We start from the raw sequence: 24,506 nt of genomic DNA on the forward strand, positions 1-24,506 counted from the left end.
ATAGGAATGTAGGAAGCCGCTTTATACCCTACCTGGAGATGCTGGAGACTGAAGCTTGGATCTTCTGCATGGAATGCAAATGCTCTACCACTGAGCTGCAACCCTTCCCCTGAGACCAACCACCTAGAAACAAGAATCAAACAGAAAAGGTAATTTTTCAGTGTTACCAGTTGTGTGACAAACTCCCTACCCATCTCTAAATTTGATTCAGTCCATCATCTCCACATCAAACTGATAATAGCAATGATAAACAGGATATAGAAACCAGCAGAAGAGCATCTAGTCTAAACCCAGGAATCTTCCGCACATAATCCATGCTATATGAGCATTCCTCTCTGTCCCAGGTGCACACGTATAGAACTTGAGCATGGGGCAGTATGCATTCAGACAAAGCAAGAGCATGCCCCTTGCATCACCAGCTGCAAAATCACAGACCTTTCCCATATAAAGCTACTTCATAGCACATCAAACCACTGAGCCTGCCTATCTATAATAATCAACAGTGGACTCCATGGTGTCAAGTGGGATTCATTTCTAACACTGCTAGCCAAGATCCTTTAAGCTGATGCAGGGGTGTAGTTGTCTTGGTCCCAAGGGATCATAGATCTGTTGCTTTTTAGGGAGCCAAGTCCCAGCAGGGTCCCTATGCCTCCAGTGTCCTAAGAGCCAATCAGCATGAAAGGGGAGTGCTTTAGCCACTGAGAAGAATCCCAATGAGTGCCAGTTGTATTTAAGCCTTTATTATTTCCTACTTCAAAAAGCCAAGGCAAGTTGTGGAGAGGGAGAATTCTGTAACTGCTGAAGAATCCTGATGATAGCATCTCATCTACATCATCAAGCAATTTGGTAGCAACAGGAGATAAGTGTGTAGGAGATAAATTCAGCAATTCCAGCAATATCTCTTGACAGTGAGAAAGGACAGTCCAATGGTGACAGCGACAGAGAAGCAGAAAGCAGGCTTCAAGCCTGGTCAGATTATTGTATAGTTTTAAAAGGTTGTATAATCTTAGAAGAGGGCATGGCTGTGTCTATCATAATGGGAGCCTGCTATTCCAAATTTTCCACTGCACTATTGAGCTGGAGTCTGAACCTGAAGCCTTCTGTATGCAAGGCATGTCTTCCACCATTGCGCTACAGTCGCATCCTGTGAAACAGAAATATACTCATCCTCAAATAAAGAGTATTGATTCACTGGTGCTTCTAATAATGACCAACGCTGCTCCCAGTTTTATTGCTCTCCACTGACTAGATTGCTAAATGCAAAGCTATGCTTCTCATCAAGCAAAAGAGTGAGAAATGTGAACTGTGCAGTTGGTTTGCAAAAAGGAACTTGGCGGCGGCAGGAGGAGGCAGTGATGTTTGTTTTTGGGGAAAACTCACTGTGTTTTTAAAAGGCAGGGGAGCCCCCCAGACTGGTGGTTTTCACAGGTGTATTCCGCAACCAGCCCTTGACAATAGAAAGGGCATCTGGAGTGGCCCTAATGCTCTTTGTCTGGGTGCTTAAACTATTAGGAACATAGCAAGCTTCCTTAGACCGAGTCAGACCACTGATCTATCTAACTCAGTTTTGTCTTCACTAGCTGTTCTCTAGGATTTCAGATGGGGGACATTCTGAGCTCTACCTGGAGATCCCAGGATTGAACCTGGGACTTTGTAAAGCAGGCTCTCTGCCACTGTATGACAGTCATTTTCATAGGAAAAACCACAACTGACCTACGCACACGCTTCAGATTCCACAAATCGGCCATCTTAACCAAAAAAAAGTGGAGCAACCAGTTGCAAAACATTTCAACATCGAGGGTCACAGCCTGTTGGACTTTTCTATAACAGCTATAGAGATGCCAACAGATCCAGCAGCATTGGCTAAAAGGGAGAACTTTTGGATATACTCTCTGGACACATTGGCACCACATGGCCTGAACCTGGAGGACAGGACCAGCATTACTTAGTTCCTGCAAATGAAGCCCCTCTCAGCATTCCATCCTCAAAGCTCTATAACTGCCACCTTGGTAACAGCATTTGCATGTTAGCAGCTGATGAAAACGGAAGCTGAAACGTTTTGGTATTACAGTACAAACCTCTGTCTTGTTTTGCTCTGTTTTATTAATCACAATTACGTGCATATATATATTATATATATATAATTGTTATTCCAGGTTCAGCATATCACACATGAACAAAAACACACACACAAGGTGAAACCTTTCATATATTTATATGGAAGTTAGTCCAGAGACATATATAGGTTTGCACTGTAAGTCTCCAGAACTCATGTCTTCCAAAGAGACTATTTATTTATTTATTGCATTCCAAGGAGCTCAAGGTAGTGTACATAGTTCTCCCTCTCTGTGTGTTTTATCCTCACAACAACCCTGTGAGGTAGGTTAGGTTGAGATGGGCCCAAGGCCACCCAGTGAGCTTCAGGGCCAAGCATGGATTTGAAGCTTGGTTTCCCACACTCTAGTCCAGTGATTCTCAAGCGGTGCACCCAGGCACACTGGTGTGCCCTAAGAGGTGGCTAGATGTGCCTCAAATATTATGAAAGTATATTTTAAAAATGAGAAGAAACCCATTTGTATAGGGTAAGTAATAGTTTTCTATAGTTTGTTATTTTTATTCATATTTAAAATATATTAATATATTTTAATTTTGTACACGAAGTGCACCAGAAAGTTTTTATATGTTTTACAGTGCGCCATGAACCAAAAAAGTTTGAGAACCACTGCCGTAGTCCAACACCCTAACCACTGCAAAAAATTATTCCTGCTTCCTGCTGCTCAAGGAATCGGAGATCTAAAACAATATTTACCTTAATGCCATACATTAAATGGAATGCCATACAAATTCATTAAATGTCCTACTCTGGAGGGAGGGGGAAAATAAAGTGACTGAAATGTTATCATTACAGACCGTGATGCTGAAATAATTAGAAGGAAATAGATTTAGCACTAGCTTAGTCCTCTTCAGGGACAGTGTAAAATCATTTAATTGCTATTAATTGCAGGCAACAACACTGTAAAAATGATACATGAACATTGAACACACAGCACTGATTTGGATTGTTTCTTGCATAAGTATTTAAAACATCTCCCATAACATAGATGAAAGAGGTCAAATATCCTTGCAGGATAATGCGGCTTTTCCTTCTTCTAGAGCTCATTCTTGCATCAGATTTCAGCACTGGAAAATTCAGCAAATGGAGAGCTCAAAACAATGCACAAATAATCAATATAGATATGGAGCTAAATAAGCAAACATTGATGGACGTGCTCTTCCTCTACAAACAGACAGTTATTTTTTAATTTCCCAAGGCCTATCCACATGGCTATGACTGTCGGAGCCAGGTGCTGCATCAAATCTAGACTTGGAAGATGTATCCACATACCAGGTCGCTAGACCCTGAGGTCAGCTGCCATTACACCAGTTCTTGGCACAGTCCTTCTTCACACAGCTCACAGCGAAGCCACAGAATCCACTCCCGCGGGAGGCAATGATGACCACCAACTTGGATGGCGTTCAAGGAGGATTAGACAAATTCATGGACGATAAGGCTATCAGTGGCTACTAGCCATGATGGCTGTGTCCTACCCCCACTGTTGGAGGCTGTATGCCTCTGAATAGTAGCTGCTGAGAATCACAAGTGGGGAGAGAGCTGTTGCACTCAGGTCCTGCTTGCGGCCTTCCTGGAGGCATCTGATTGGCCACTGTGAGAACAGGATGGTGGACTATGTTGGCCCTTTGGCCTGATCCAGCACGGCTCTTCTTACGTTCTAATGTTTCAACCCCCCACCTTTTCCCCAAACACCAAGCAGTCATTGTACAACTTCCTTTTACTCGTTACCATCTCACTTCTTGTTCCTCCTCTCTCTCTACCTTCTCTGGAACAGCTTTCAACAGTTCACCTGTAGATAGCCTTTACTTTCTCAATACAAACTCATTTTCTGGAAAGCTCTGATTTCATCTTGGTTGCATCCTCCGGAGTTTAAAGATGTTTAGAACACCTTCTTCACAGAGAGGTTTATCATTTATCACAACACAATGTAAAGCCCAATGAAAACACATAATAATATTTAAACACAGAGAAAAATGACTAAAACCAGCACAATTTAAACAAAATACCCAGCATAACATACTGTATACTAAAACCAATAGTTATTAAAAAGGAAGGTCTTTAAAGTCCATTAAAACAAGAGGCCTATCCAACTCGTATGGGATCGCATAACTGTGGGGCCAGACAAGAAGGCTCTGTTTTGTGTGCCTCATAACCTTATAGTCTTAGTTGGTGGGCATCTGGAAAGCACCTCTGAAAATGACCTTACAGTGTGGGCAAGTAGATATGGGTGGTGGCAGGTTTTCAGGTAACTCAGTGACAGACCATTCAGAGCTTTAAATGTCATTACCAGGACTTTGAACTGGACTCAATACTCTATGAGGACACTTTGCTACCTAGAAGACATTCCTGAGTTATCCGCATTGTGCTCCTCTGCATTTAGGTAAATGTGCTAGTTTCTGGGCAGCTCTACTTAACTGATAGCTGTTGGTTTCTCCCTTTTCAAGTTCAGTTCTCCCACATTGTCATATCAGTTTGTTTCTGTTTTTAAAAAAGTCCTCACTGAAATTCATCAGCATCTTAGTGCTAACTTCTCCTGATATACATTTATTTTGTATTCAGTTTCCCTAATTTTTGCAGAAAAATCTTCCCTAACACAATGCGTTTTCTATGTTATTTCCAGTATGCATTCACACATGCGCCATAGGCACACTTTACATTCGTACTTTTATACACATTGGCTGGAGAACTACATTCAGAGGAGTGTGAATTTTGAAGGATGCCTGCGTTTCAGTTTGCATGTCGTTTCAGAAAATGCAAATTCAGTAAGTTTGATTTTAAATGCAAACTGAATCAAATTTCTCTCCCAACTGTACTGACATCAGTCTCTTCTCCAGTAGAGTGCAGCTAAGGCTACAAGTAAGAAGAGGAACCCTCCCCCCAAAGACCCTCCTGGTTGTACAAAGGACTTATTCTCTGAAGACAGTTTCAGATGTACATAAGACTTGTGTCACAAGGAATTGTAGCAACAATGACTGAATGGCAGGTGGTGGGAAAGACTTCAGACCAAGAACCAGGAGAGCCACAACTACACAATACAGCTACACAATAAAGCTAGATAATACAGGGCAAGCCTGGCCTGATTTAAAGCAGTTTCTTAAGTTCCCAAGTAGGAAAGGTGCGAAAGGTCTAAGGCTCAGGTGCCTGAGTTACTGCTTCAAACTCTGGAAGGCTTGAGTGTGAAGACCAGCTCTCTACACACAAGCCCTCTTCATGTTGCCGGGCAGGATACGTTGAGTTTTGCCAAGGACAGGCCATGAGCTCAGTGACAGAGCAGAAGGTTTGCATGCAGAAGGTCCCAGGTTCATTCCCTGGCATCTCCAGTTAGCTCTTCTCCAGTTAGAAGAGTCCTGCCTGAAACCCTGGAAAGCCTCTGCCAAGGCAGTGGAGCATCTCTAGTCAGAAGGATCAGGCAGCAGATGGTAGTGAAGACCTCCTTCCTGAGACTTATCATAGCAGGACAAGATGCAGTATGGGTCCCTATGCACCCAACACTAAGATCCACAAACATGAAAATATCCCTGGAATGTACTCCAAAGAACAAACATATACCAAAGGACAGTGAACAGTAATGCTACAGAACAACTGGTGATAGATCCTGCTTCGACCATTAAAACTTTTCCAGAATTCCTCTTGTGGACCCATTCCCAAAGAAGAACCTTTCCGCCCTACCTGTCCTAATGGGCACCAGCCACCACTGCCTGCCACTCACACTGACCAGCCCAGAAGGCTGGGGGGAGTGGCAGATTGTTGAACCAGCCTGAATTGGGCATGATGACATCACATGATGGTGGTGGGACCGGCTCGGGATCCAACAGATTCCAGGCTGGCACAGCCCCTCCTTGCCCCCTGGAATGCCCTGTCTGGGAGCTTTCTGCAGGCTGTTGCCAGTGGAGATCCTGCCAGCAGCACTTCTGTCCTTATGTTCATTGGGTGAAAAGGGGAGTCCTGCTCTGGTGGAGTGACAGCTCTGCACAATCTAACCCTACCCAGTTGGTCTCAAAGGGGGTTGGATTGCAGCCTAGGCCCTTGTCCTAAACCAGAAAAAAATACCCTTTAACCCAGGTGTGGAGGGCCAGCTACATCCCAATTGGCCCTAGTAAGTTATTTATGATGCTCTTTTCACAAGTATGAAAAATCTCCAGACAAAAACCTTGTGGCACTCCATTACTCTTATTTTTTCAGGATAGCATCTCACCTGGTTAGAAAAGGGAACAAACCTTCTGTGATTGGCTGGAAATGAAGAATACAAGAGGGAAAAGGGGGGGAAAAGGAAATAAAAATTGTACATTTATATACACACATGCATTCATAGCAGGTTGGGGGAGACTTTAACAACTGTCAAGTACAAAACTGTAGGCCGTGAAATGTTTGCATTTAAGGAAAAGCCAAAATGACAAGCAAGTTAGACACCAGTCAAACTATCTGCTCCTTTTATGAAGTGACTGCTACGTTTATATCTAACTAGCTGTGAAAAAGGCAAATTCTGTGCTAGGGATCATTAGGAAAGTAAATGAATACAAAACCGCCAAAACCATAATGCCCTTCCACAAATGTATGGTGCAGCTGCTCTTGTGATATTGTGTACAGTTCTGGTTGCCTCACCTTACAAAGGATATTGAGTTAGGAAAAGCTCAGAAAAGGGCAACCAAAATGATCAAGGGGATGGAGCGACTCCCCTGTGAAGAAAGGTTGCAACATTTGGGGCTTGTAGGCTTAGAGAAAAGGCAAGTAAGAGGAGACATGATAGAGGTGTATAAAATTGTGCGTGGTGTAAAGAAAGTGGATAGAGAAAAGGTTTTCTCCCTCTCTCATAACAGCAGGACTCTGGAAGCTGAATGCTGGAAGATTCAGGACAGATGAAAAGAAAGGACTTCACATAGCAAATAAACTATGGAATTTCTTCCCACGAGCAGCAGTGATGGCTGTCAACTTGGATGGCTTTAAAAGGGCTTTAAACAAATTCATGGAGGATCAGGCTATCAGTGGCTACTAACCCTGAGGGCTACGTTCCGCCTCCACTGTCAGAGACATGATTACCAGTTGCTGGAAACTGCAGGAGGGGGGACTGCTCTTACACTCAGGTCCTGTAAGAACAGGATGTTGGACTTGATGGGCCATTGGCCTGATTCAGCAGGCTTTTCTTATGTTCGTAATACCAAAACAAAAAGACCCCAAACGCTGCTACCACAGTCTTTATTCTTAGCGAGCCCTGAAAAACTGCAAATCCCCTCTCCTTGTCAAAATGCCCCCCCTTTAGTAGCCTACATATGGGCCATAAAGAGGGATGGAAAGTTCAGCTTTGCACTAAGCATTGCTCAAAGCATTTATCATGAGCCACGCATGTCCGTGTGAATAGCAATTCCATTCACTCCAACTTTTGCTATTGCACCTGTGATAGCCAGGGTGTTCCACACTCTCTCTCTCCCCCCCATTTTTCTCCTTCGTATTGATGAGCAAGCACTAAAAATAGCAAAGGACAGCTTTGCTTTGACAAACTTGGATGTGTGTGTGCATATGTGTGTTGTTCATTCCCAGGCAAATATTGTCTCTTGGTGCTCACAGAATTTCTACTGAGCAGCTGGTCCAACTCCCTTGATGCAAAAAATAATAATAATAAATAAAATAAAAATAAAACAGCTTTCAAAGTCTAATGTGTTGAGGCAGCCAAAGGGCTCCAAACATCCTTTTGCTTAAGAAAAAAAATTTTTTATTGATTGCAGCACATTTGAATTTTAGATTGCCAAATGCCTCCATTTTTCAAATGGTTCCTGTTTGATGTTCAAGGTCAGGAAAGTCAATTGAAACTTAATTCTCCTCTTCCTTGATTTATGACAGTGCTGACTTTAAGTACCTGATTCAGGATGGATTCAATTGTTTAGCACTGAAAACAAATGGAGAGAGCTATTTTTCTGAGGGCTTTGACTTGAAAAATGGCTCGATGCGTTTTATCATATTACACTGCCGTATTTTAATAGAAAGTATTATTCACTCTTGTTTCCTCCTATGGCACGCTCATATGTTACCAGAAAGCATGGCTTCTTAGCAAGACAACAAAGGCTAAAGGGCTTTGCCTTAAAGCTGCCCATGGTGCTGGGCTCGGTTACTAAGTGCAATTTCCTATTGCTATCACATTATTACTATCAAAAGCCTAATATTAACTGTTCCATTTCAGTGCACCTTGTGCTAGGCCTGCTACAGAAATGCCAGAATTGGGAAGGTTTGGATTGCTTTTGGTATTATCATACTTAATGCCAAAAGTGGCTTCTAAGCAGGCAGTTACAAGTATAAAAACAAATTGCACACGCATTAAAATATAAACATCCATAATTAAAATATACAATTAAAGTACACAATAAAATAATCCCATTAAAATGTTGAAATGTAAAACCTTTAGTCAAAATCTACAATAAAACAAATCCAATTGAAACAGATGTCACCAAAACTCATATCTCCAGGCCTGAAGATATGAAAGGGGGGCTTGCAATGCTTGGCTCAGCTGGAAGATGAGCATTATGTCCTCCCCACCAAAAAAAAGAAAAATATATGACTTGGACTAAAATCTGAGCTAGGGACGTTCCACTCCTTTCTGCTTCCATCCACCCCAGACTCTCAGACCTACCCAGCCCCTCTGAAGGCTCCATTGATCCCTCCCCCCAGTCCTCAAATGGCTGTTATAACGTTTAGTAACCACTGGGAAAATTTATTTATTTATTATTTATTTATTTAATTCCATTTCTATACCGCCCATAGCAGTATGGGCGGTGTACATCAAATAAAAACACAACAAATACAATTTAAAACGATCTGGTCATCTGATTACAATTTAACTGTCTGTTAGAACATTAAGTACAAAATACTAAAATATTAAAAATGTTAAAAAAAAATGTTAAAATGTTAAAATGCCTGGGCAAAGAGGAAGGTTTTCACCTGGCACCGAAAGGATAGTAGTGTAGGCGCCAGGCGAACCTCGTCAGGAAGGGTGTTCCAAAGTTCGGAGACCACCACCGAGAAGGCCCTCTTTCTTGTAATCGCCTTCCGGGCGTCTCTATGAGTAGGCACCCGGTGGAGGGCCTTCGCTGTTGAGCGCAGTGTACAGGTAGGTTCATATTGGAAGAGATGTTTCATCAGGTATTGCGGGCCCGTGCCATGTAAGGCTTTATAGGTTAAAACCAGCACTTTGAATTGGGCCCGGAAACATATAGGCAGCCAGTGTAAGCGGGCCAGAATCGGTGTTATGTGCTCCGACCGCTTGGTCCCAGTTGTTAATCTGGCCGCTGCATTCTGCGCAAGCTGCAGTTTCCGAACCGTCTTCAAGGGCAGCCCCACGTATAGTGCATTGCAATAGTCCAGTTTCAAGGTTACCAGAGCATGAACAACTGAAGTAAGATGTTCCCTGTCCAGATATGGGCGTAGCTGGGCCACCAGCCTAAGTTGGTAAAAAGCACTCCGTGCCACCGAGGCCTCCTGCATCTCAAGTGACAAGGACGGGTCCAAAAGGACTCCCAAGCTGCACACTTGCTCCTTCAGGGGGAGTGTAACCTCATCCAGAACAGGTCGAACATCCATCATCTGGTCAGGGGATCCATTCACTAACAGCATCTCAGTCTTGTCTGGATTGAGCTTCAATTTGTTCGCTCTCATCCAGTCCATTATCGCAGCCAAGCATCGATTTAGCACCTTGACGGCCTCACCTGAAGAAGATGAAAAGGAGAAGTAGAGCTGCGTATCATCAGCGTACTGATGCGAACGCACTCCGGAACTCCTGATGACAGCACCCAGCGGCTTCATATAGATGTTAAAGAGCATGGGGGACAGAACTGATCCCTGCGGAACTCCATATTGGAGTGCCCAGGGCGTCGAGTAGTGCTCCCCAAGCACTACTTTCTGGAGACGACCTGCTAGATAGGAGCGGAACCACTGCCAAGCAGTGCCTCCAACTCCCAAATCCGCAAGCCTCTCCAGAAGGATACCATGGTCGATGGTATCAAAAGCCGCTGAGAGATCAAGGAGAATCAACAGGGTTACACTCCCTCTGTCTTTCTCCTGACAAAGGTCATCATACAGGGCGACCAAGGCCGTCTCCGTGCCAAAACCGGGCCGGAAACCCGATTGAAATGGATCCAGATAATCGGTCTCATCCAAGAGAGCTTGGAGATGGGATGCAACCACCTTTTCCAGAACCTTGCCCAGGAATGATATTTCCTAAGACTCTAGTTGCACCAATGCCAGATTAAGGCAGCTGAGAGCCCTGGTTCAGCTCCCCCAAAAGGGGCCTTTTCACCATAAAAGGAATGCATGAAAAAAACTAAAGAGCTGATTTATTTTTTTTCATTTTATTGTGCACATTTGTATACAACAACATATGCAAATAGAGAGGCAAAGTATGCAGTGGGCAAAATAACAGCAAGCGGGCAGAGGCAAGAGGGTCCCTTGCAGATATAGGCAATAATCCAGTCTTGAGTTCCACCTGTTGTGCTGCATAGCAATATGCCAGGAACTGGGGGGGGGGGACTGAGCTCCCTCTCTCCTTCCTGCTTGCCACTACCATTGCTGAAGCAGTAGATGCAGCAAGGGGAGAAGGGGAAGGGAAGAGGGATGGGTTTGGTAGATGAGAGGGAAGGTAGGGATTTAGAGGTTGGCTGGTAGATTTAGACACTGGATCAGATTGGCTTGGGAAGATGCAGAGTCATTTCCCAATTTGTGTCAGAAATATCAGTGTGAGAGACTGCACCCATCCTTAGGCTGAATTTCATATGGATGCCACTTTGGAATCCTGATCTCAAAATTCTGATGGCCATTCCAAATTCTGACACTTTGTGGGATGAGATGGAAGACCTAAATGGCATCTCAGCTTTGCCCTATTAACATGGGCAATATTCACCTGGGCATTTATCATGACCAAGCCCCATTGAAATCAACAAAGACTGTGCAAGAGAGCTTGACATGCAAAGCATGTGTCTTTAACCCCTGCTGAGGATACCAGTTTTCTGCCTTATAGTCTCAGATATCCACAGAACTTTCTACAGCAGGGAGACAATGTGGAGCCTTGCAGACATTGCAAGGTCAAGGCTCCCATCATCCCTGATTATTGGCTATTCTTGCTGTGGTTGATGGGCATTGCTGTCATAACATCTGGAGGCCACAGGCTCCCCATCGCTCTTCTATATCTAGACCCAAGGAGTCAACAACTTCTTCCCTCACCTATTGTTTGCAAAGTTCTCAGCTGAGTCATCTGTTCCAGGTACCCATGGGGACAGGGCAAGATGGTAGTTTCAGCACCATGGACAGTTCTAAGTGAGCAATTTGCTCCATCAAAGGGTGGAGGTGAACTGAGCCCTTATATGTCTCTTCCTGCAATCCACCTTTCCTAAACTCCAGCCCCTTGACCTAAAGACTAAGACTACATCCAATCACTCCAACAATGGAGGTATTCAAGAGGCATCTGGACAGCCACCTGTCGGCTATGCTTTAAGTTGCATTCCTGCATTGAGCAGGGGGTTGGCTTGATGGCCTTATAGGCCCCTTCTAGCTCTACTATTATATGATTCTATGATCCAGAAGCAAGACGAGGAAACAGTCTAAGGTTAATATCACAGAGAATTCAGCAAGGTACAACAGAGCAGGGAGGGGGAAACAGAATCAGGCCCAAATAACAAGGAGTCAGAGACCTGTTCTGTTTTAAGCAGCTAGAAGGGTCAAGAGGGAGACCTTATATATTATGGCCTCCTAGACAACACTCTAACCCTGCTGCTGGTAGTAAAGGAGTTCCAGAGATTGCTTACTCATGAGCAGACCCCTTACATACCAGCTATGCAACGACTCTGGGTCCATCGACACATGCTATACCGTTGCTCTTTGGCCTGAGCCTTTTGGCATCACCATTCTCAAGGGCTTCACCTCCTCCTCTGATGGATCAAAGGGTTCTTCATCAGGTCTCCCACCGGAATACTCCTTGAGGTGATCCTTAGCACTGTTTGCAGGAGACCCTGCTTGCTCCTCAAGTCTCTGGTTCATTCTCTGAGGACTCAGCGACTGGCACCAGGTCAGGGTTAGGTATAACACTGCCTTAGGCTTTTTTGGCTTTGAAAAAAACCCATCAGGAGCCTGATTTGATTTTACATCTGGTGATGCAGCAGACTTGAACTCAACGGTCTCCTCCACTTCTGACTCTGAGCTCAAGCATTGACATCTGTTTCCCATAATGACACTCAAACTCTTGTCACTGCAAACAGCTGCCTCACCTTGCCTAATGATAAAGATGACTCTGCATTCCCCTATGAGTCACACTGACTCAAACGGGTCCTTATGAATTTTTTAAAATATCTGCATTCTCTCAATATTTCAAACTTTTTGTTTTTGGTGACAGATGGTCTGCATTCTTGAAATATGAAAAATGCAAAAAACACCATTCTGGATCCGATCAAGATTCATCTAGTCTAGAGTGCTGGTTCAGACAAATGCCTCTTGAAGCTCACAAAGCTGGCCATGAAGGTTCTGGCCATCTCCAGATGTTTGCTCCAGCATCTGGTGCTGAGGAAGTTATGCCATGTGCTCTGTTCAACTACCATAAGTGGGAACTGCAACAAAATGTTGCAGTATGGATTGCTCCTGTTTGGGAATCCAGCCAGCCAGCCATGCCTTCCTCTAAGATGTTCCATTCGATTCCCCTTAGTTTTCCATTTGTAAGCTCTGCCCCAATTAAATCAGAACCCCATGCTCATTGAGTATGCTGTCCTCACTGGGCTGTTTTTTTGGTCCTCTCCCTGTTAAGGCTTTCATTGTAAAATCTTTGCTCAGATTCTGGAAACGGTGAATTTCCCCCATGAAGCCTGCGAATGATGCTGTTTTAGTTGCTTAAGGATTCCCATTTGGAGAATGAGTTTACTATTAGTATATAGCAGGGGTCCCAAACCCAGCAGCCCACCAGTACCTCCCCCTATGGTACCCATGAAAAGTCTCAGTAAATATCCCCTCAAAATTCCACAATGCATGAGATACTATTTGCTGTTCTTGCTCAATTCCTGCTTGCTATGGCTCAGCCTCTCTTACATTGAACACGGTCCCTTAAACACGTCCACATTTCACTGTATGCCAGAACTGAACACCCTCCTTCTGTTCCACCCTGAACAAAGGAGAGATGGAAAGCTTTCTCTCTGTGAGTAAGCACAATGGTGGCTGGTGTAAATACCTTTATTTCCATTGATTGGGAGAGGGGAATATCCACACCACTGAATATTCCTGCCTTTTTTCCTGCTCTTTTAGATATGGCAGACATTTTGTATTATGCCATGCACCCACAATAGACACCTAGGGTTATGCCACACCCCCACAGCAGCCATTTCGTGTCTGGCATCCACGGCACTTCTTCAAAATTCCAAATGTGCCTACTGGCCCAAAAATGTTGGCAACCTCTTCGTATATAGGATAACTAACTAAAGGCCGCAAGGATAAAGCCCTCTGAGACAGTCACCATCAACATAAGTTAGGTTTCCAACGTATGCAGAAAACATTAGAAATTTAATCATTTTGTACAAACTGGGTATTCTTTCTGTGTTCTAACCCTTTCATGCTAAAGATTCTATGTCTGTTCTCTTGGGCAGAAAACAAGCATTTTTGAAGACATTTAGGCAAAAGAGCCAGAACCTTAATAGAGGGGTTGGTAATGCCAAGCAGATGGACTAATGGTCAGAATGAGAATAAAGGCAGATTCAGGATGAAATTCCCTGGTAATTTGAGTTCCACGTCTTATCACTTCTGAATGGATTTTTTTTCCCACCAAGCTGCAGAAGTTGTCCTGTCCTGTTGAAGGGCAGATAGTATTTCACAGCACTGACCAATTAATAACCTGCATTAATGTTTTCTGTGGATCCCAGGAATGAATGGACATAGTTCCTGCCCCAGCAAAAGTTGACCATCTTATTAATGTTTTTGCCTGCCCTTTAAAGACATCAGAAGATGCGCCTGAGCACATCCCTTCAAAATCTGCCTTGAAATTTGGCTTATGGCAAAATTTGGGGGTAACTCTAAGGCATGGTAGGCATACTACATCCAGGTTTCCTCCATGAAAAGACTGGAAAATGTCATCCCTGGCAATTGACAGTGTAAATCTCCACCCAAATTCTGATGACATCCCTGTCTAGAAATTCAGTTCTGGGTCTGAATAGAGACAATGGTTTCCTGTCCCAGTAAAGGTGCTGCTTTACTGAGCAGTGCAAAGATGATTGTGTGATCACAATTTACTGCTGTTATGAATGAATGAATAAATTTATTTCGGTCCATGACCAGCAAAGCTGTTATGAAGGGTCACTGTGCTTATTCTGCAGGCAGTTAAGGCCTAACTGAATAGTACTTTTAGTATTTCATTGTCATTTAATTTCTTCATCTCCCCCCCCCACTTTCCATCTGCATCAGCTCAAGATTAAACTTTAGGTATCTGATGAAGCAGGCTCTGGTCCATGAAAGGTTTTCCTTAATAAACATGTGGTCTTTAAGGTGCCACAAAACTCACTGTAGTTATCCCTGTCTACAAAATGGAGCATTTAGGATTAAATGAGTCTTTCTCTCCTCCTTCAATGCACCAGATCTTCATCTGTGATTGCTTCCTTTCCAGCCACTAGACAACCTTATTCTTTTATCTGTAGGGTAACAAAGCATATCAGTCTTATGAACTGTTTTGTGTTTTCCTAAGAAGTTGTCAGGGATGATCAGCTTGATGCTCCACAATGCTTGTGCTTCACTGCGCCAATTCTCTTTGGAGAATGTCTTTGATCTAGGCAAAATGCTGAAGACTCAGCCACCTATATTTCAAAAGCTGTTCCCCCTTTTTTGTTTGGTTGCTTTCTTCAAGCAGCTGCCCAAACATATATTTCAGAACACCGAAAGCGTTCAGGAGCCGGGAGAGAAATGAAGCAATCTGTTTGGTTAATAGCACACAGGGCATTCGTTCTTTGCATCCGCATTTACCTGTGGATCACCAGACGCTTCTGTTTGGAAAGAGAGCAGGTTTGTTCCGGCTGCTTAATGGGGCATCCAGAAGTATCCTAATGAGAATCATAATTCTGTTCTGATGTACATCAGAGGATAACCTAGTCCACAGGTTAGAGGAACTTTGGTTCTTTCAAATTCTGCTGTTCTAGTATTTATTTATTTTCAATATCCACAGTCTGTTCTTTATCAAAGAATCTTCAGTTTGGTTTCCATAAAATGACATTCTATATGGGGACACTGGAGGCTTCCGTACACTGAACCAGACTGTTGGTCCATCAAGCTCAGTGTTGTTTGCACTGACTGGCAGTGGTTCTGCAGGATTTCAGGCAGGGAGTCTTTCCCAGCACCAAATGGAGATGCCGGGGACTGAACCTGGGACCTTCTGCATGCAATGCAGATGCTCCACCACTGAGCTTCCCCTTAAAAAAAAAAGGTTCCCCCCCAAAAAACACACACACCATTCCTGAAGAGGGAGGGACTGCTGGCAGAAAGAGCATCACTGAGTCTCTGAGCATTTCTCTGCTGCTGTATCCCACTCCACAGGTACTTAGGCCTGCAGCAGGGTTGGAGGTGTGAACCTTTGTTGTTGTTGTTACATGCCTTCAAGCTGATTTGACTTATGGCGACCCTATGAATCAGTGACCTCCAACAGCATCTGTCATGAACCACCCTGTTCAGATCTTGTAAGTTCAGGTCTGTGGCTTCCTTTATGGAATCTATCCATCTCTTGTTTGGCCTTCCTCTTTTTCTACTCCCTGCTGTTTTCCTCAGCATTATTGTCTTTTCTAGTGAATCATGTCTTCTCATGATGTGTCCAAAGTATGATAACCTCAGTTTCATCATTTTCGCTTCTAGTGACAGTTCTGGTTTAATTTGCTCCACCCAATTATTTGTCTTTAACACCCAATTATTTGTCTTTTTCACAGTCCATGGTACACACAAAGCTCTCCTCCAACACCACATTTCAAGTGAGTTGATTTTTCTCTTATCTGCTTTTTTCACTGTCCAACTTTCACATCCATATATAGAGATCTGGAATACCATGCTCTGATCCTGACTTTAGTGACACACCTTTGCATCTAGCTCTCTCATAGCTGCCCTCCCCAGTCCTAGCCTTCTTCTAATTTCCTGACTATTGTCTCCATTTTGGTGAATGGCTCTGCCAAGGTATTGATAACCCTTGACAAGTTCAATGTGAGCTTATGGGCTCTCATCCTGAGGTTCTCATCCATTGGTCAAGAAGCCATTGGGCAAGCTGTTAATCAGCTTGGAAGAGTAGATGCTTATGAAGTGCTATTTTTTAGAGAGAGGGACAAGTGCATACCACCAACCCTACACCACTTGCGACATGCCCTCTCTGTCACATTCAGTTCAGATACAACAGAAATGTGTGAAAACAAGAATAAGCAACTGAACCATTGGGTGCACACCAAGTGCCTCATACTCCTTCTGAAGGTTTGAGGAAGGTTCCACCTTGGACAATTTTGATTGCTCAGCCCCACACCCTGCAGTACAGGAATCTGTGGCCCTCCAGATAAATTTGGACTCCAGCTCCCATCAGCTCCAGCCAGCATGGCCAGTGGTCAGGGATGATAATGGGAGCCGTAGTCCAACAAAATCTGGAGAGCCATTGGTTCCCCATCCCGGCTGCATGCACCATTAACATAAACATGTGAAATAGACTTAAAGGAATGGAAAGAACAGAGAGCTGCAACTAACTGCATGCATAGCACTCTGTACGGAATTCAGATTTATTTATCTATTTTCAAAGCATCAGTGGAAGGATCCTAACATGTTGATTCCTCTTTGAATCAGACAAGGTAATTGAGAAGCGTCAGCATCCAGGGATATATTGGAATGTAGAGAAGTGTACCTGTGATTAACCCTAAGGACTAGTATCATGAAAGTGGGCAAACAGATGACTAATTACAGTTCAGGCATTCATTGAGTGGTCAGGAGCTGCTGGGTCTGTGTGCAGCTGCCCCCTGTGGTGAACAACTGAACTGCAGCTGGCAGCTTCTTCAGGCCTTGGACTGACTAGCCGTGGGAGGATCCTCCTTGGCAGAAAGGTATATTGTTCCACTTGAGCCTCAGTTCAAAATCAGCTCCTCCTGATATCCCTTTTACATAGGACCTGTGTCATGTTAAATGCAAGCTTGCATGAGAACTAGCATTGCTGAGTTAACCAATGATATTCCCCCCAAGTCACCACCTAATCCAAAAAACAAACAAATTAGCTTAATTAGGGAACTGTGCTGATGAATCTAAGGCTGAAAAATCCTCCCCCAGCACATATCATTGTTATTCCACTCACCCATCAGTTTCCTGCTTGTGAACATTTTCTCGCAGACTGTCCATGCTGGAATAATTGATGGCAATATTTATCATAATAATAAGATGGAGTGGGGGGCAGCGTCAACCTCTTGATACATTTCTTTGCCGCTGCCCAGGAGTGAATACTTGATTGAAGTTCTTTTTAAATATCAAATGACGCAGAGCTGGTTACTGGTCATCAAACACAGCAGCATAATTGGAGGACGAGGGAGTAGCAAAAGGTTTATTAAATCAATGCTTCTTTTGATTAGAGCCAGAGATTATGTAGCGTCAGGCACACCCTCCTTCTCGGCTGCTAAAAAAATTCTCTACTGTTTTAAATTTTCTTTTTCAGTTCATTATTTAGCAGGGCTGGCTCAAGACATTATGCTACCTGAGGCACAGGACAAGATGGTTCCATGTACAGAACAGGACTGTGCATTGCATCTGGCCAACAGGGTCCAATCCTGCTGGCTATGGGAGAGGTTAGGATTGCACTCTCTGCTCATCAGCTGGTGAGTGGCGAGTGCAGTTCTGAGAGACAGTGTGGTGTGATGGTTAGGGTGTTGGACTAGGACTTGGGAGACCAAAGTTCATATCCCCACTCAGCCATGAAGCTCACTGGGTGACCTTGGGCCAGTCACTGCCTCTCAGCCTAACCTACCCCACAGGGTTGTTGTGAGGATCAAATGGGAAGGGAAGAACCATGTACCCCACCTTGAGCTCCTTGGAGGAAATGTGTGATATAAATGTGAGAAATAAAATAAAATAAAATAATGAGGCAGTGTGTTTTCCACAGGGAATGCCCTGGTGAAGCAGCACCCAGCAGGATTTAACTCTCCGATCAACAGCTAGTGAGTGGAAGATTCAGTCCTGCTCTCTGCAGTGCAGCCGGGAGGTGGGGAGGAGGAAAGCAGCATCTTTCCCCCTCCCTCCTCCTTACAGCATGTTTAAGAGGATTTAAAACCCTAGTTAAGCATTAGGGCTGGTCCACGAATTGATTTGGGTCCCAGATCTGGATAGGGTCAGACTGGCCTCGGATCAGCCTGGGTTGGATCGGGGTCAATCTGAAGTGCCTGATCAAGCCCTGGATCATGTGTGGTCCTAGTACAGAAGCTGACTTGACTGGTAGTTGGATCTTATTTCAGTGCTGGGAATGGGATAATGTCCCCTGCCACACCTGCAGGCAGCAGGATACTTGGGGGTGGGGTAGAATAGCTCTGCCCTCCAGCAGAAAGGTAGGGGCACAAGGCTCAGGTGAAATACCCAGAGGCTGCCACCGTTCTGCCTTAGCATCTGCCACTTGTAGCAGTCGCCTTACTCTGCCCAATGGTAAGGCTGGCCCTGTTACTTATCATTTCTCTTTGGGATGTTTTTCATGCACTGTTCTGTAGAATGGGACTACGCAAGCAGCCTTACTTCTTGTTTGATGTTGACAGTGCAATCCGGTACCTGTCTAGGCAGAAGGAAGCCTCACTGAGCTCAGTGGGTCCTACTGTCAGGCAAGGATGTAGATGACTGCAGCCTAAATTCAGGGTGTTTTTTTAAAAAATTACTTAAAATGTATCCCGTATCTAGAATGTACAAATATGGCTTATAAATCTGAAAGGAAACATGGAATGGGAAAGTTGCAGCTGGAATATTGACAATAATATTCATAATAAACTTTATTTCTACCCCGCCCTTTTTCCAATAGGACTCAGAGTGGCTTACAACTAAAAACAACACCATTAAAACATACAGAAGTATACAATTAAAAAAGAATTAAACTATGAGAAAAATTAAAACCATAAAACATATGTTAAAAGCAGCGGACAATTTAAAATAATAAAATCATATCATGTAGTCACCAATCCTATGACACTTAATCCTGGTCGTTCTCTATCCCAAATGCCCATTGAAATAAAACAGTATTTACTTGTCGCCGGAAGGACGGCAAGGAGGGAGCTAATCGCACCTCACTCGGAAGGGAATTCCATAACCTAGGAGCGGCCACTGAAAAGGGCCAGGGTTTAGAGCTGACACTCAAGTCTCATTACCGGATTTGTGTACTGATCCTGGGACATGAATGAAGAAAAGGATGCACTCAGGCAATCCAAATTCTACTCCCCCCAAAGGGTGTGTGTGTGTGGATTCTGCAATTAGTATAAAATAGGCAAATTGTGCACATGTTATAATTTGTTCTGTGTTTGTCATCATTTTACATAAATTATTCTGGATTTGCTGTCCTGGGGGTGGAACAGGAAATTGTTCAGGGCACTGAAGCTCCATCTTAAAATTTATATCTTATTCAGCGTGCCTATACTTTTTCAAGCATCTCTCTTCCTCTCATCTTAATAGTCATAAGGACTAGGAACTCGTCCAGCTTGCTTCCATATCCATCACTTTGCATGCACAACTTTGCAGGTATTCAAGGCCTCTCCCTACCCACAGTGTCATCCTCCATTGCCCCCTCCCAGAAGTAACAAATATATAGGAATGATAGGTGATGGTAGTAACAATACATCCTTACTTAAAACATTTGCAAGAAACAAGAGAGTTGACCAAAATGGAGAATACTCTCACCAAACAAAAGTCTACCAGTTTGGGTGGTCTGGTTAAGCTGTTAACATTAATCAACGAGTGTTTCATTGGAATTTGGGCCTAATATTAATGAAAATGTACATGTGTACCTTCAAAGTATCTTAGCCTGAATGCTAATTTTGTCTGTGTGCACATTTTTGTTTGACATTCTGACCCAGAGAAATGAACTTCTTGGGGGAAATTATGTTTGATTTGTCATACACTTCAACATTGCAAACTGGACAAATTCGTGTTCTGAAGATCAGGTCATTTGTTAAATTAATCAATAATAAAGCTTACATTTGCCCCCAATGCCATGTTCTGTGTTTCTCTTGTAAATCTGTTTATTAACATTTGTTGTTTCAACAGCTTTTACCTCTGGCCCTGCCCAACATTGTCATGTGGCCCCTGGACATCTGTCCAGAAGTCAACGTGGCCCTTGGGCTGAAAATGGCTCCCTATTCCTGGGCTACAATGAATGGCAGTGTCTCTTTATGGTTTTGGTCAGGGGTCTTACCAAGTCCTACCTGGGGATGCTGGGGACTCAACAGTGGCACACACCAACAGTGCTCAACCCCCCCCCCAAATTATGGTCTCAAAAGTGAGAATTCAAAGCCAGAACTCAAAATCCAAACATGAGGTTACAAATGCTGAATGTTTTCATTTCACAAACGTAGATTGTGGAACGTGGCTAAAGCTTTGCATTCAGTACTTCTGAAATCTTGATTTTAAGTTGCTCGTTCCCATGTCGGGAGAATGCATTCAAGCTTTATGTACCATCTGCACATTTCCCAGGAGAACATAAAAAACAATTCTAAAATCATAATCTTTTCAGAATGTTCATAGCATATCCTTGCAAAAATGTCGCTATCTAGTATCGATTAGAATGCCAGTATCTAGTAGCAAAACATCTAGTACCCTACCAGGTTATAACATTTGAGGCTTTTTGATCTAGAAAAAAAAGGTGAGTAAGGAAGGAACATGATAGAGGTGTACAAAATTATACATAGAACCACATTCACACTATACATTTATTCCATTATTATTCCACTTTAAACAGCCATGGCTTCCCCCCAAAAATCCCAGGAAGGGTGGTTTTTGAAGGGTTCTGAGAGTTGTTGGGGGACCCCCTATTCCCTGCATACAGCTACAATTCCTAGTATACTCTGCAAAGAGGGACTTTTGACTGTTAAACCACTCTGGCAATTGCAGCTTTGTGTGTGGAAGACAGTGTCCTGACAGCTCTCACCCTTCTCTTTGGGGAAGCCATGACTGTTTGAAGTGGAATAATAGTGGGATAAATATATGGTTAGGAATGGGTGAGACATCTTTTGTTAGTGGATACTAGCCCAATGGTGACACTCAGGGTAGCTAACTTTTGCGCAGCGGCCACCTCCTGCAGACAGAAGATCTTAGATGTGAATCAATTATTTTAATTATTGGTTCCTTTTATATATTTTAGTATTGCTAATTTTATACATTTTATGCCTTCTAACGGTTATATTGTAAGATGTAAATTGTATATTGTGTAATTTGTGTATTGTGTTCATACTATGTTGGCTAGTCCAAATAAATAAATTAATTCAATTCAATTCAATTCATATCAAGACAAATCTATCCATTTTGCAATTTCCGAAACAGTATGAGAACTGAAACACAGCCTTCCTTCAACGTTCGCCCTTATTTGAATTTTGCAATGCAGTTCACCAGCCCAACAATCTTTACACAAATACATATATTAGGGGAAAGTATGCATAAAAGTGAAACTAACATGCAAAATGCATTATATGATGAGAAATGGCTTGTGAAAATATCTGCATTAGGCAAACCTGCCTATAAAAAAAGTAGGAGAAATAATAAAATCATATACTATAGTCACCAATCCTATGACACTTAATCCTGGTCGTTCTCTATCCCAAATGCCCATTGAAATAAAACAGTCTTTACTTGTCGCCGGAAAGACGGCAAGGAGGGAGCTAATCGCACCTCACTCGGAAGGGAGTTCCATAGCCTAGGGGCAGCCACCGAAAAGGCCCTATCTCGTGTCCACATCATATGTACTTGTGAAGGTGTGGGGAGCACAAGAAGGGCCTCACCTGAAGATCTCAAATCCCAGACAGATTCATATAGGAAGATATGATCTGTCAGATAGCCTGGACCTGAGCCGTACATGCACTAAAATGCTGGGGAATTTTCATGAGGATTTCTTTTTAACAAAACAAATTGCAAATTGCTGCGGAAATGTGAAGGACTGAATTTAAGACTGGAAAAGATGAGAAACAGACAGATCCGAAATTGACAGATCTTTCCATCGCTGTATATGGTGGCCATAGTGTGGATAAAGTGGATAGAGAGACATTTTTCTTCCTCATAACAACTGAACCTGCAGTTCATCCAATGAAGCTGAAAGGCGATCTCTTCCACACAGAGAGAAGAAAGCAGTTCTTCACACTGGACGCAGGTTGTTTTCACACATGGGGCTTGTTGAGTCAGTTTTGCAGATGAAGGTGGTAACACTTCTGTCCCAATTTCTAACATTCCTTTCACACTGCAGTGCCTGTTGTATTAAGGAACTGTGGCTTTTTTGGCCAATATACCGGCATTTCACACATATGCCTTTCACACTGCTGCAACAAACAGCTTCTTATTTTCATCCCTCACCTGTTATATACAGGCATGCTGTAGTTCACCCATGATTCATTGCAAGGAGGAAGGAAACGCTGCCGTCTGCACCTACACCACAGTACTTGTACAATTTTCATCAGGCAAAAAAGAAAACAAAAAAGATGCAAGCCAAAAAGTTGGGAATGCATTGCATGCTGGGATACCTGTCATATGGGTGACTGCAGTGAGTGTAAAACTCCCACAATTTTCCAGCTTCCCAAGCTTGCTAACAGATTATTTCTGGAATCATTTATCATGGAAATGAGTGGTAGACTTATGCCACATTCCACTATATTTCTGGAACTAGCTTTTACATCATGTGAAAGACCAAATGAAATGCACAAATTACCTGGCAAGTCATCATTGGAATAATGGAATAAAGTGCAGAGTGAAATCAGCCTCAGTTAAGCTATAGAATTTGCGTCCACAATAGGTGGTGATGGCCACCAACTAGGAAAGCTTAAAAAGGGGATTAGATGCATTCATGGGGGATAAGGCTTTCATTTGTCACTAGTCATGATGGCCATATGCTACCTCCAGTATTTGAGGCACTATACCCCTGAATACCAGTTGCTGAGGATCACGAGCAGCAGAGTACATCTATAGGCATCCAGTTGGAAAACAGACTAGCTCGGACTTTGGTGTGATTCAGCAAGGCGTTTATGATATTGTATAGGGAAGGAAGAATATTTTAAGGATATTCTTCAGTAGTGGGTAAAATGTAGTACATCTTTGTCGCTGGTATACATTTATGAGACCATGGGTGTCCATCTAAAAGTCACATCTAATCAAAGCTTCAAGCCTTTTAAATTCTAAGTCCCAACTGAAGAACACTGAGCAACATAGTTCTGCAAAGATATAAAGATTTCTATAAAGCATTCTCAGCATCCCAACAAACTTCAGTTCATAACGTTATTTTGGAAAAGCTACAAGCATGCAACTGGCTTGAGAATGGCTCAAAAGTCTTGTATAGAATGGATGTACTCTAGCAGGTGATACAAATCCCAATTACAGCAGCATATGCAAATATGTAACCTTAGGAACAATGTATGCAGAGATTTTTAAAACTACAATGAAGCCTTAATCAGGAGAAGCTTGGGTAAAAAAGAAAGTCTTTAGCAGACATTATTTATTATTTGGTAGAACCAATGCCCTCACCCATTCCTTGTACAGAAGCCAACTGAGATGGCAGTTGAATCTTAGTTCAGTACTGACAATGGGACAGCCCCTTCCACTATGCCTGAAGGCAGCTGTCTAGCTTAAGGAGTACAAGGCAGGGCACATAGCAAGCACAGCTCTGTTCTCCAATATCTTGCTGACAATCTCTACCCCGAGCATCTACTGCCACAGGCAGCTATCTCAGTATGCCCAGTGGAAGGGCCAACCATGCAGTAATACCCCAGTTCTCTGCAGAATTAGGAGGGAATGTAATAGGTCTAACCCCAACTACAGAAAAGCTTTTATGCTCACTAAGCTCAATGGTTTACCTTCTGCACTTTTAGAAGGCAGCTTTAACAAGGTTCCAGTTCAAGAGCATTTATGCCCCTGTGACATGGGAGATGTGGAAACTATTGCTCATGTGCTGCTATATTGTCCTTTTTATTGGGACTTCCAACTTGATCTTATCACCCCAGTTCTTCAAAAAAAAAAACCAGGGAGGTCTGATGCATTTTATTTAGAATATTTACTCTCAGATCAGAACCACATATAGTATTGCAAGTTTTTGTGCATCAGCTGTTACTTGTCAGAGAGTGATGATGGGGAAAAAATAGTAGCTAGCCTTTTGGGCTTTTTACCCACTGGGGTATTTATTCAGCACCATTAGAGTCATATTACCTCATGTTGCAGCTGTTTGTTTCTTTCTCTG

This window comes from Rhineura floridana, chromosome 19 (assembly GCF_030035675.1).
Source record: "Rhineura floridana isolate rRhiFlo1 chromosome 19, rRhiFlo1.hap2, whole genome shotgun sequence".
In the NCBI taxonomy this organism is placed as follows: domain Eukaryota; kingdom Metazoa; phylum Chordata; class Lepidosauria; order Squamata; family Rhineuridae; genus Rhineura; species Rhineura floridana.